Below are 13505 nucleotides of genomic sequence, written 5' to 3'. Positions count from 1 at the left end.
TTTGCTAAAATTACCATTCAGAGAACACGTGTACAGGCCCCTGGGAAACCACTCAGCTTTGAAACTGCTGGCATGTGATGGCACATTCATACACAGCCTTATTCTATTCGAACCACAGAGTAACTTTCTGACACTGAGTTTTTCTGAAATGTTATCGTTTGCATCCTCCTGTTTTTTATCACCTCTACTTTGTTTGGTAATAATTCACGTGACTTCAGACAGAATGCCACAGGTCTAAGGAGACCAAGGTAAAATTATCAGAGAAATTTACTTTAAGGCAGAGAGAATTAACAAGACAGATAAATGTCCCCCTATTAGTACATAGTGATTGGAAAGTGCCAGCATTCAACTAGCTCGTTTCCTTAATAAAAACATTCTTTTATTTGTATGTTGCTTAAAAAACAACAACAAAAAATTAGTGCTCACTTCGGCAACACATATACTAAAATTGGAACAAGGCTGAGAAGATTAGCGCGGCCCCTGTGCAAGGATCACATGCAAATTCGTGAAGCGTTCTGTATTTTTCTATTATACATAACATAGATAAGCAATAAAGATTTACTGTATAACACAGGGAACTATATTCAATATCTTGTAATAACATAACGGAAAATAATCTGAAAAAATATATGTATAATTGAATCACGTTGCTGTACACCTGAAACTAACACAAGATTTTAATAAATCAACTATACTTCAATTGAAAAACTTACAACATAAGATTTAACAAACATTTTTGTGCTTTTATCAGACTGTAGTGCAAAAACAACAGGTCATTGCTTCATGTAGTAGATTCACTCTAATACCACTATCCCTTTATCGATTTTTTAAAATTAATTTTTATTGGAGGATGGTTACAATGTTGTGTTAGCCTCCACTGCACAACAAAATGAATCAGCCATACACATACAGATATCCCCTCCCTTTTGGACTTCCCTCCCATTTAGGTTGCCACAGTGCATTAGGTAGAGCTCCCTGTGCTATACAGTGTGTTCCCATCAGTTGTCTATTTTATACATAGTATCAATAATGTATATGTGTCAATCCCAGGCTCCCAATATCGATTATTAATTTTCATAATAAGTCTGCGTTATGAGAAGTCTTTCTATAAAGTTACAGTTACATAAGTGAATCATTCCAATAGCTAACAATAAGCACCCGAAGTTGATCAGCACACACCATCATTTACAGACTTCTAAAAACTGCATGACGCAGGCTGTAATCAAGAGAATCAGAACAGAGACTGTGAATAATAATGCATATCTTCCCACATAAATTCTTGCATCTTCCCTCCTCTGGATGAGCCCTCACTTCTTTTCTTTTTTTTTTTTAGTAGAAAAAGCCAAGTTAAGGAGCTCCAGGGGCCAAAGCTGAGAAGGCATCCAGGTGTTCTAACCCTGCGTCCCTTGGCCCCTTTAAAACCCCTACGAGCTGCACTTTATACCCTCATATATTATATTCAAGTCTATAATAAGATGCCTGAATGCTAAGCGTCTGAAGTGCTGCTTTTAAAAGTGTTGTCATAACAACAGGAATAAAATGACAAGTGTAACTTGACTTTGAAAAGACTGCCTTAGTTTTAAGTCCATTGCTTTACCTAAGCAAGGGCTTAACTGTAACCTCCTAGTGAAAACAAAGGCTGTGATCAAATGACATTACCATAATTGAGTCTGTATCTTTAGCTATATTTGCCATCACATAAAATTGTCAGTCCTCCATCAATTCAATTTAATTGCTCGGATGGCCAGAAATAAATTAATTGACCATAAGAAGAATCTATTTGTTCGATTATGTAGGCCATATCTGAAAAGCTTTAAGATGATTTCTTCTCCTTTCTCTGAGATGAACTGTACCATGTAGCTTAATTATAAGGTTCAATTCCATTTTCTACCTGACTCTCATGCCCGCAAATGAATACCAGTGTTGGTCACCCATGCTGGGCAAGGTACATGGTGCATGATTATGCTGGGTACATTCTTCCAGGACCTAAGGATTTTTTTTCTCTTTAAGAAGTCCAAAGATGTAGCTCCATTCTAGTGAAAATGATTAAAACTATGAGCTTATAAAAATGGTAATTTCAGTAAAGTCAAATAACAATAGAAGATGTCAGTGTCATTTTGATGCTGTTTTGAAGTAAAGAAGCGACAATCACCATTAGCTAGAAATGAGTTGCCAAGCTCTAGGGGTAAACAGGCTACATGCAAGAAAAGCCTGAAGGAGTTGATAACACCAGGCATGGGACCATTTTCTTCTATGTTGGAGTGTTGTTTTTGAATCTGATGATCAAATAATGAGGATTTGTGGTGGGTGTATGTTTTTCTCAGCAGGACCAGACAAGCTGTCTATGAGGACCATGTTTCCAAGAAATTTTCCCTTTTGATGTACATGGTTTTGAATAGGTTTAAAAAAAAATTAGGTAATAAGTGCAAAATGCTTTTTCCTTCAAACCAGGAAACAGTTGGTCCTGTTTTGATGTCTAGTTTGCACCAAATGAGGGTCTCCGAGTGTTCTAGACTTTGCATTTTAAAATGAGTTATAACATTAGTCAAAATCCATTTAACCCCTCTTGACATTTAAGCGAGTTTTATGTCCTGAGTCATTTCTCTTCTAATTATCGTGAGGCCAGCTGCTTCCCCCTGCATTTATTTGATCCACCAGAATGGAAGAAGAAATAGAGTTTTCATTTTCCTCAGGCTGAAATGGTGTCAATTGTCGAGAAGTTCCTACAACTGACTGTCCCAGTGAGTAGATGTGCAATTAACGTTTCTTCTTTACTCTTCAAATGGTTCAGCCAGACCCTTAAAATAGCTTCACAGTTCTCTGCTGTCATTGCTTAGAGGGGGAATAAAAGAGGAAGAAAGAGGAGAGCAGTAATGTAAAATTACTTTATTTCTGTATATCTCTTCACCTGTAAAGTATGTATGGTTTTATAATTAGTGCATTCTATTTGATGGATAAAAGCCAGATATATCTTCAAAGGGCGCATTCTAGTTAGTAGAAAAGACCATTACTCCACACTAAGATTTTTACATATGTTTTCTCATTTTCTCCTTGCAATAACATTGGTGACTTAGGTCTTATTATACTCACTTTATTGACAAGAAAAATTGGAGCTCAGAGAGAACTTGGGTGAACCCTGGAGTTAGCCTGGCTCCAGAGACAATGCTTTTCTATTCTACCCTGTATTGAGCATGAAAGAAGTTGGTACAGACAGGTGGTACCTACACTCAAGAAGTTTGTAGCTTATTAAAGAGACGAAACATTCAGGGAGATAATTATAATACACTGAGCCCCTGAGTATGTTAATTCCCATTAATAATTGGAAGTTTTGTCAGAAATAGAGTCACAGATGTAGAAAACAAACTTATAGTTACCAAGAGGGAAAGGGGGGAGGGATGAATTGGGAGATTGGGATTGACATATAAACACTACTATATATAAAATAGATAACTAATAAGAACCTACTGTATAGCGCAGGGAACTCTATTCAATACTCTGTAGTGACCTATATGGGAAAAGAATCTAAAAAAGAGTGGATATATGTATATGTATAACTGATTCACTTTGTTGTATAGCAGAAACTAACACAGCATTGTAAATCAACTATACTCCAATAGAAATTTATTTTAAAAAATCAAAAAATAAAATAAAACCCAAGCTTTGAAAACAAAAAATAAATAAATAAAATAGAAGTGCAACAACAAAAAATAGTTGGAAGTTTTGTGGTTCACAAGGCAAGATCCCTCTGGTTGAGCTGGTTGATCTGCTCAGAAAATGCTTCAAGAAACAGTTGGCTTTTGCATCAAATGATAGTCATGGATCAAACCCATTGAATAAAATAAGGATCCATGAATCCATGATGACAGTCCTGAAAATAAATAAAAACAAATAAATAAAAGGATTCAAGAAAGCTCTTACAGTAGAAAACAATGATTGAGTTCAAAGAGTACCATTTTGCCACCATCATAATAATAATTGATTTGGGCAAAAATTATCCATGGATGCTAAAACTCCTGGGTTAAAGAAACAAGATATTTGCATAGCCCTAAAGTACCTCCTTACTAACCACTTACCAGTTGCAAAGGCAAAAATAGAAACTTTCCAGGAGAGAGACTGTCCAACAACACCTGAACCAAGTAATCAAAGTTAACATCACTAGTAATAGGACCAAGTGATTCCTTGTGCCTTCGAATGCAGTACCTTCAGAAGGACAGCAATATCACTTATGTGATGTCACTCCCCAAAATGCATAGCCTAAGCCTAATTATGAGACAACATCAGACAGACCCAAACTACGGAACGTTCTATAGAACACCTGGTCTGTACTCTGTGAAAATGTCCAAGTCACAAAAGACAAAGAAAGGACAAGGAACCATCCCAGATTAAAGGAGACTAAAGGCACATTTCGAGAGAGGCAGTGCATGATCCTGGATTGGCTCCTAGCATGGGGGTGGGGGTGGAGGGACAGTATACCAGACATTATTGGGACCATTTGTAAAATTTGAATAACGTCTGTACATTAGATAATAGTATCGTATTGATGTTAAATTTCCTGATGTTGATAATTGTACTGCAATTATGTAAGTGATCACCACGTCTTTAGGATATACACATGGACGCATCATATCTGCAGATTGCTCAACGGGGAGGAGCAAATATATATATAAATATGTATATGCAAGTTGCTCTCAAATGATTCAGGAAGTAGTAATGGGTATGTGTGTATGGGGGGAGATGACAGAGTAAGACGTGACAGATTTCAGCAAATGGTGAATCTGGATGAAAGATGTATGAGAGCTTTTTGTTCTTTTCTTGTAACTTTTCTGTAAGCTTCCAATTATTTCAAAAAAACAAAAACAAAACCGTAATTGGTTTTTGAACTGGGCTTCCAAAGTACCCATGGTTTTAGTTTTTATCAGTCAGCATTTAAAGTAGTTCTGCTTTTTAATTATCTAAACATTGCTATGTTCACAAAGATGCTAGTTTCCGGCTTCCCTTGATTTCACCTGTTCAGATCACATCCATTCTTCCGGATGTAGCCAGCGTTTTATCTTCTCTATGAAACTTCCTGGCTGTACCTGTCTCATTTATCTCCCTCTGCATTGAGAGAACTCTATTATTTTAAATTTTATTAAGCACTTACCACACACCAGCTATTGAGTATACTAACCCATCTGCACCTCAAAAATCCTCTGAAGTGTTAGTCCTTTTATACAAATGAGGAAACTGGGATTCAGAGAGGTTAAGTAACCTGCAGAAGTTCAAACAGCTGTAAACTGTAGCCCCCAAATGGAGCCCAGATTTGTCTGACTTGGGAGTCCACATTCTAATCATCTCAGCTCTACTGCTTTCCTTGGAGCACTGAGAAATAGACATCACTTAAAATTTCACTGTGTGTTACTTCCTACATATTTCTTACATCAGACATGATCTCCCAACTTCTTTATGTACAGTCATATTTTCTTCTCCCATTAAATTATTAAAACTGTTTATAGCAGAGATCAGTCTTTGGTTCTTTTTAGATCTTGGGCAACATAGAGCATCCTGTCAGTGATGAGCCGATAATATGTACTTAATAATTGTGTTGATTGAGGTGTCTTAGAAAATATGGAAAGAAAACCATTGATATCAGTTTCCAGAGATTCTGAAAATGCGTTCCTTTTCTTCCACGTTAGTTGAACCTCAGTCTTCATTATCGCAATCTTTGTATTTCTCAAGCACCTTACTTTTTATAAAGCATTTCCTCATTTTCTGTATGTTTTTAAGCAGAAGTCTTACCGTCTATAGGACTGGTGAGAAGTCAGGTTAGAAGATGTCCAAGTAGCCTCACGATTGTAAGATCGAATGATGCTTTGATCTCAGTTGAACCTTACAATGCTTGTCTATTAAAATAGGGAGGAATTACTACTCTCATTCTCTAGATACCAAATTTGAGCTTCAGCAAGTTTAGTATGTGCCCAAGAGGCCAGTAAGAACACCTGAGCTTGGTTCTTCCATCTCTCACTGAGGAGTGAGTCTATGTTGCTCTGTAAGTTTTTTCATGCGTTCACACCACTTGTCTCAGTCAATCAATGTAATACCTCATGCATGTATTTATTGTTTGGTTAGCAAACAAAGCTGACAACTGAGAGGCAAATATTAGCCTTGCCTTGATTTATTTTAAGGCAGTACACTCCAAAAAAAAAAAAAAGCCCGTGACTTAAATATATCCACTTTTTTTAAGATTAGTCAACTGTTCCGTAATAGGTACCTTGCATCCGTATAATAAGCAGACACCTATTTTTAGGATTCATCTTAAATAATCATTTAGCATAGCAGGCTATTTACATCTGCCCCACATGCCTCTTTCAGACAACTGAATTATACTTCTGCCCTTGACCAAGATGTGGAGGTGCATAAACAGGACAGCACTGTTAGGAGAGGAGAGTGGAGGCACACAAAGCAGGCAGGAAGAAATGACTCAGAAAGTGCAGTGGGGCCAGTGTGCTGCATCTTATGTGGTGCTGATGGGGAAAAGGATCAAATCACGAAAATATTCAACTCTCAGGTGGTGGCTTGTTGATCGAGCTTTTCCTTTTCGGGTCCTGATTCCTTGGCACTTCCTCTTGCAGAAGGACTGATAACATTTTCTGGAAATTGATAGTGATTTTCCGACAGCTCTATTGATGTAAAACTCATATATCGTATAAAATTAATTCGTCTTGAGTGTACATTTTGAGTGTTAGTAAATGTATACAGTTCTGCGACAATCACCACAACACAGTTTTAGAACACTTCCAGCCCCACCCCCAAAAGTTCTCTCATGGTCCTTTGCCTGCTCCCATCCCTGGCACCAGGCCAACACTTGGGTTGACTGTAGAATTGTCTACTTTTGCCAGCATTGTCACTCCAGCAACCTGCCAGCTGACCATTGCCTTATCTCAGAGGGTTGGTCTCAGTCTAACGTGGAGATGGCGTAGCTTTGTAGCTATGCAACTGTTGATTTCTAAGTCAACATTTTCGCTCCACGACAAATGCTTTGGTGAGAACTGAGATGTCCTTACTAACTTCATTCAGAAATCACAGATGTCTGTTATATTTTCTGCCCATAGTGGGGGTCTTCCAGAATTACCTGTTTGTGTTCTATATTAGAGAATTTGGTTAAATGAAAAAAAGGAAAACACCATAAGAACCTTGCTCTTCCAGGTTTAAGACAGTGATGTCAGCTGTTGTTTTTTAAATTTCATAATGTTTGATGTCCTGCAACTCCAGCATGTACAAATGCTAATCTGCTCCCCCGTCTCCCATAGAGAGGCCCGGGTGTCATCCTGGCAAGGGTCCACTTTGCTTTTGACCATATTTTAAAATCAGAAATAAAAGGCATATATAATATAGGCTGTATGGATTCCCTTTTATTATCCAAGGTAGCACATAGAATGTGGGGTAGACCTAAGTACCCTCTTAAAGGTAGTTGAAGAAAAAAGCTAATTTATAAACCCCTCGACATACCTCTAAAAAAAGAATATGATAGGGACTTCCCTGGTGGCGCAGTGGTTAAGAATCCGCCTGCCAATGCAGGGGACATGGGTTCAATCCCTGGTCCGGGAAGATCCCACATGCCGCGGAGCAACTAAGCCCATGTGCCACAACTACTGAGCCTGTGTGCCGCAAATACTGAAGCACACACGCCTAGAGCCCGTGCTCTGCAACAAGGGAAGCCACTGCAGTGAGAAGCCCATGCACCGCAGCAAAGAGTAGCCCCTGCTCTCGACAGGTAGAGAAAGCCCATGCACAGCAACAAAGACCCAATGCAGCCAAAATTTAATTAATTAATTAATTTTTTAGAAAAAGAATATGATAGAAAAAGCAGGATACAAAATTTAACATGCATTGTGCTCAAAATTCTTATGTTTTATGCGGAAAGGGAAGAGTTGAAGAAAATTACATGCACCAAAATTCTGCTGGTGGTTATCGATGGGTGCTAGAAAACAATATGGTTCTTCCCTCCCCCTCCCTGCCCTGACTTCTTTCTACTTCTCTGTATTTTCCTAATACAGCAGAGTGCTTTTATGCTTGGAAAAACTAAAAATAACCTAATGATTCCTATTTGCTTTCATGAGTCTTAGTATATTTAACTCTAACGATCAATATTAACATTCCTTCTAGCTGACCGGTTGCTTTGTCCAGTTACCATATCAGTTAATCAATGCCTCTAACACTTCTACTGTGAACTCGTCAGTTTGGAGATTCATGCCCAAGAAGTGATGAAAGGAGGCTGGCCTGTCTTACCTAACCTTGGGGTTCCCCGAGAGGAATTGTTCACATTTGGGTAGAGAAGCTTGCTAACTCAGGCTAATCAAACTTACAAGAAAGTTTAAGTCAGGATACCAGTTTATAAAAATGTAATGGGAAATGGAACTGTCACCTAGACTGAACTTTCAAAGCATTTTTCTTCCATTTTTACTACTTCTACTGGTAGCACCATCAGGAGTTGCATTTTAGGGTCTGGTGCGTAGCCCTGCTGTGTGACGAATGCCCTTCATTGCCTGTCTTCCAAGCAACCCTCCAAGGTTGACTTCTATCATTCATTCGTTTATTCTTAAGAATCAGGTTATCTCTGTGTTCTCCAGGTCACTGGCTATTTCCCCGCTCTGAACTGCGCTCATATTGTCCCTTTTATTTCTGATCTAAACAAGCATGAGACCTGGTGGGATGAAGGGGGACCTCTTGACGCTTGATCTTTTTTTGTCTGCCTCAGCCCCCTCCCCAGACCCTGCCATCTCCAGCCACGCTCAGTGCTGTTACCAAACTGCCTGCTGATCTGATAAGCTACCTTCTAATTCAAACAAACTAGGAACTTCCGGTCGGCTGGTGGCTCGTGGTACCCACCAAGGCCCCGTGTACTTGTATCACCGTGTCATATCAGAACACATGAAATCCTATACTCATTTTAATTTCAAAAGACTCCGGTATGTGTTCAGGTGGATCTTAGCACTGCATAGCCAGGGAGAAGGCAGCGGTTTTCACTGTATGAAGAGTCGAGAAGAGAAACAACTGTGACTTTCTGGCTTCTGTGCTAAGAGACTCGGCTCAGAATGGTAGGGTTTGTTCAACTCTTAGTCAAGGTGCTGGGGATTCTTTCCAGAAAGATTCCGTTCTTTCCAGGGATTGTGGGAATGGCAGGGCACGGGTGGCCACCTGGTGTAACAGCCTGGGCCTCCTGGGACAAAACAAAGTAAGGGGCAAAGCACAGCAGCTTTATCGTTTGCCTAAGATTTGAGACCTTTCTGGGATTTAATGCGCAAAAATGAATGTTAGTTCTGCTGGCATTTTCGGAAAGACCAGGTGAGAAGTCAGTAACTTAGGGACTGGAAACATTTTTCAAAGCGCCAGGAGTTTCAAGTAGCAGCAGCCAAGGAAGGACTTGTGGTTTTTTATGTGGAATTTCGTGCTTATTAGATATGGTATTTGGTGAACCTTGACAATACGTATTGGGTATAGTGCGTCCTACCAGGAGTACAGTACCATCTCTAAAAATCCTTCAGATCAAAATAAAGAAGTTGGTACATAGCTCAGAGCTCATAATGGGAACTTCACTGGGGAATCTGAATTATTCTACTGTAATCAGAATTTATGAAACCTAATACCTTATTTCTCAGAATTATATTTCTCCTCTTCAGGACTTACGAATATAAACTATATAAATATAGCCGTTACCCATCAAAGCTATCTGATATGTTCTTGTATCTGAGCTTTCTCTCCTCTCCAGTCCCAACTCCAGACAACTCCAGATGTCTGCAGTTTCAAAAGAGAATTTTGCATCATATCAATCATACATAAATCCATTTCCTTTATAAAAACGCAAACAATATAGAAAAAATTAAAATGTTTCTGACTACTACTCAATCCCACCTCTTCATAGACTGTGTATACTTTCAGAATTTTTCTATTCATGTACATAATTTTATATTTTGTTTTCAACATTCCTGGTATCATACTCTATTTTGTTCTGCAATTTGTCCTCGGCCGGGCGGGTCGGGGTGGGGGGCTGGATCTTTCTATGTGGGCATATTGTTTTTAACTGCTATGGTTATGCCACAGTGTATTAACCATTCCTGTAATGATTAACATTTACATCATTTCCATTTTTCCGCTATTACATTAACTGTCGTGAACATCCCTGTATATAACTTTTTGTGAACTTGAGTATTTCTCCACAGGAGATAGCAAAGAGTAGATGTGACATATTAAAGGATAAGTATGTTTTACATTTTAAATAGTAGATACTACCTAGTTGTCTTCCAAACTTTCGGTACCACTTTATACCCCTACCAGCAGTGATACTGCAGTTCTACTTCAGTCCTTTCTTTAGGTAAAGGTTCAAAGAAGCATCTGCTACTAAAATGCAAATGACAAGGGACCAGTTTGAAGTCCTTAAAGCCTGAAAATGAGTAATGTAGCTTTAAGGGTAGTTTTGCTGGAAGTAAGCAGGTCTGTGAGATTCTAGGAAGCCAGGGAGCGGCTTGAAGACTTAGGGCTCCAAGAGGTGGGAGTGGTGTTGTCAAGAAGATGATAACAGAGTTGCAGGATAACTAGCCACAGGGGAATGGCTGAGGCCATTGGAAGAGTAGTAGCAAAGAACTGTCACCCCTGGGCTTCCCTGGTGGCGCAGTGGTTGCGAGTCCGCCTGCCGATGCAGGGGACACGGGTTCGTGCCCCGGTCCGGGAAGATCCCACATGCCGCGGAGCGGCTGGGCCCGTGAGCCATGGCCGCTGAGCCTGCGTGTCCGCAGCCTGTGCTCCGCAACGGGAGAGGCCGCAACAGTGAGAGGACCGCGTACCGCAAAAAAAAAAAAAAAAAGAAAAAGAGAAAAGAACTGTCACCCCTACTTCAGAGTTAGGGGTGTGGGCGGGGAGGTGCTTTGCGTACTCTTATCCTTCAACCCACCTGCTCTCCCCTCTCCCAACCTACTCCTTTTCTCCAAGAGCCTGACCTTGTGCAGAGGCCCTCAAACTTATTTTATGACTCTCCTTAGGCAGTGAGCCAGCCTCTAGGGGAATTGATGGCAGGATAGAGATCTCAGCCTAAGCCAGCTATCAGTCGAATTATTTTCTGATAGATAATAACCGTTTCTAAGACCAGACAGGCAAAACCACTTACCTCCCTTCCTGTTCCCAGCGGCATCCATTCAACACGTAAATGTAATGAAAAGCGTCTGAGGATTTTATCCATCCCGAAGCAATTTACAAACTCAGAATCCAGGACAAACATTTGTTTTGTTCTCAAGAAGCTTTCTTACCTATTACTGAAAAAGGGGAAGAAGGAAAATTATTTCACTATCCAGTTCTAATGTTTAATTCATTTAACATTTAAACTTTGCAAAGAGAGGCTTATTTAAGACTTTTTAAAAGTTGGACATTTGAGAAATTGTAGGAGATGATTGTAACTGAAGTTTGAACATTTTCAACCAAGTCAGCATCATCCTTTTTTTCTTTTCTAGGCGGAGCATCAGAACCATCTGGGGTCCTTTTCAAAATCCCAATACACAGGTCCATACTAGTTAAGTCAGAATGCCTGGGAGTATGTGAAACTACTGATCCAGTGGATAAGAGAAAAAAATCTTTTTGGTTTAAAAGCATAATCGCTAGGAAGTACAAGACAATAACGCAGTTAAAATAGTTCAAATACTTTAAGTCTTTTCCCTGTGACCAAAGAACGCCATGATGCAACAGACCTGTTGAACAATGATTTACAAAATGAGATACAATACTAATTAAATTTGCCACATTGAGACTTTGAGGTGGGTTTTAGGTTATAAAATTATTGGGCACAGAAAGAACATGTTTTCCTGATATTGATTAAATTTTCTGGATCTTTTTCTTGATATTTATTGCGTTTTCTTGATATTTGCTGCGTTTGCATGTGATACAAAGATAGCGCAGGCGTGCTTTATGAACCTAAGAAGGCGTTTTTAACGAGAACTAGACAGACGGCTTAGTAAGCAGCAAAGGACACTTAAGAGAACCCCATTAACGATTTATGTGAATCATGGTTATTTTTGAAACTTGGGGGTGGGGCAAGTAACCAGAAAGAGTCTTATTTGCACCACATTTTGTCCTGCCATTCGTGCACTAGATATTAATTTTATTGCACATGCATACTTCTACGTCATTACTTTTAAAATTTAAAATTCTAGAGAATGTTCCAAAACTTAAGCCTCCCTGTCTCCATCCCTAGCTGGACTGGGTGGGATGCCTGTCCTACCCAGATCAAAGAGCAACCTGTTGCTCATTGCAAAGCCTCTTGCCAAGTGAGTCAGCAAGAATGCATGTGTGCTTCCTCAGAGCTGCTTTCTCCTGGGGTGGGTGGGGAGGAGGGGATTTAGCAACCTGCAGCCTCATGGGGAAGGGGGCTGTTTGTTCTCTCTCTGGGGAAGTAACTCACTCAAACCCCCTCCCTTGGCTGAGCTGCTTCAAATAGCTTTGAGTAGGGCCCAGTGAAGTTGGCTTTTCCATTACATCTAGATGGACACAAGAGTGTTTTGCTGCTGTTTTCTAGCTTTGCTTGCTTGCTTGCTGGGGTTTTTTTGTTTGTTTGTTTGTTTGTTTGCGGTACGCGGGCCTCTCACTGTTGTGGCCTCTCCCGTTGCGGAGCACGGGCCTAGCCGCTCCGCGGCATGTGGGATCCTCCCGGAACAGGGCACGAACCCGTGTCCCCTGCATCGGCAGGCGGACGCTCAACCACTGCGCCACCAGGGAAGCCCTGTTTGCTGGGTTTTTAAAGGGCAACTATTGATGCTATTAGTGGCTGCCCACTTTGGAAATCTTTAGTCTGGACAGCGGCTGTGTCCCCTTTCTCCTGCTAGCCCATCCCCCTCTCTGGACTGAGGTTACCTGCTAAGACAATGGTATGTGCTTTGACTCTTCCTGATCTAAAGGGAATAGAATTACCTAACTGTTCTAGGGCAGTCCTTTGGGGGAACTAATCTTGGGCTTCTGTCCAGCTGAAGTTGTATTTTGACAACGTGTCTTGGTCAGTGGTGGTGAGTCTTTATAAAAGGTGAGCTAACGACTGAAATAGGGTGTGTGCCTTCTGCTGTATTTTCCCCTTTACCTTTCTTGCCTCTTCTCTTGTGTTCTTATCATAACCTAGATTATCACTACTTCTGTGAGCGTTCTCTGTGCTCTTCTTTTTTATCACTGCCACAAGAGCAGCACGATCTTATCTTTCAAAATATACTTAAGGGTAGAAAAAGGGAGAACAAGTTTAAGTAAGTTCATCTCTCAAGAAACCTAGTGTTTTTAGCCTTGTGACTTCTAAGTGTAGAATTCCACCCTAAGACTGGACTGTGTTTTGAATGTCACGCAGAACCTATCTGAAACTTGACTTGCCTATTTGTTTCCTTTTGCTATTGCTATTGTTGTCCTAAATGGAGGGAAACATTCCAAAGTTTTTGAGTATTTTGAGGGTATGGTTGAACCTTGTTTAAAAAAAAATAATCCCTGAAGGAACCCTAAAGTAACTG

General features: G+C 40.0%; 1 protein-coding gene and 1 non-coding gene across 12 annotated transcripts in view; both read left to right on the top strand.

Moving 5' to 3' along the window:
- Window positions 1-13505, top strand: part of RIPOR2 (RHO family interacting cell polarization regulator 2) — a 212127-nt gene that overhangs the window by 140849 nt on the left and 57773 nt on the right. The gene's annotated exons all lie outside the window — the stretch shown is intronic.
- LOC114908241 lies at window positions 419-525 on the top strand. Its single transcript, XR_003796930.1, has one exon. It is a non-coding gene; the product is annotated as a U6 spliceosomal RNA (small nuclear RNA).

This window comes from Monodon monoceros, unplaced genomic scaffold (assembly GCF_005190385.1).
Source record: "Monodon monoceros isolate NGI ecotype Baffin Bay Population unplaced genomic scaffold, NGI_Narwhal_1 Super_Scaffold_3, whole genome shotgun sequence".
NCBI lineage: Eukaryota > Metazoa > Chordata > Mammalia > Artiodactyla > Monodontidae > Monodon > Monodon monoceros.
This window is presented reverse-complemented; position numbering and strand designations above follow the sequence as displayed.